We start from the raw sequence: 311 nt of genomic DNA, 5'->3' as shown, positions 1-311 counted from the left end.
CACCCACCCACCACAGGTGGCCTGTGCCTCTCTCTGTGGCCGCTGTCCAGGTAGCCTGGGTGTCCCTCTGTGGGGTGATTATGGGGCGATGGCGGGGGCCCACCCAACCAATAGAATTGCACCTGCCTTGGCTGGCCTGGCGCCAGTGTGTGTCATAGCGTGGTCATTTGGATGGTCGTTCTACTGTTGGGTAATTCCGTCGATTTGCATATTATGCTTTTATTATTATAGATAATCAAGGTGTTGATGTGGACTGCAGTCATCTTGTCTCAGTTCAGGTTCTTACAACAAACTACCAAAGACTGAAAAGC

The sequence above is a fragment of the Eptesicus fuscus genome, chromosome 11 (genome assembly GCF_027574615.1).
Source record: "Eptesicus fuscus isolate TK198812 chromosome 11, DD_ASM_mEF_20220401, whole genome shotgun sequence".
In the NCBI taxonomy this organism is placed as follows: domain Eukaryota; kingdom Metazoa; phylum Chordata; class Mammalia; order Chiroptera; family Vespertilionidae; genus Eptesicus; species Eptesicus fuscus.
This window is presented reverse-complemented; position numbering follows the sequence as displayed.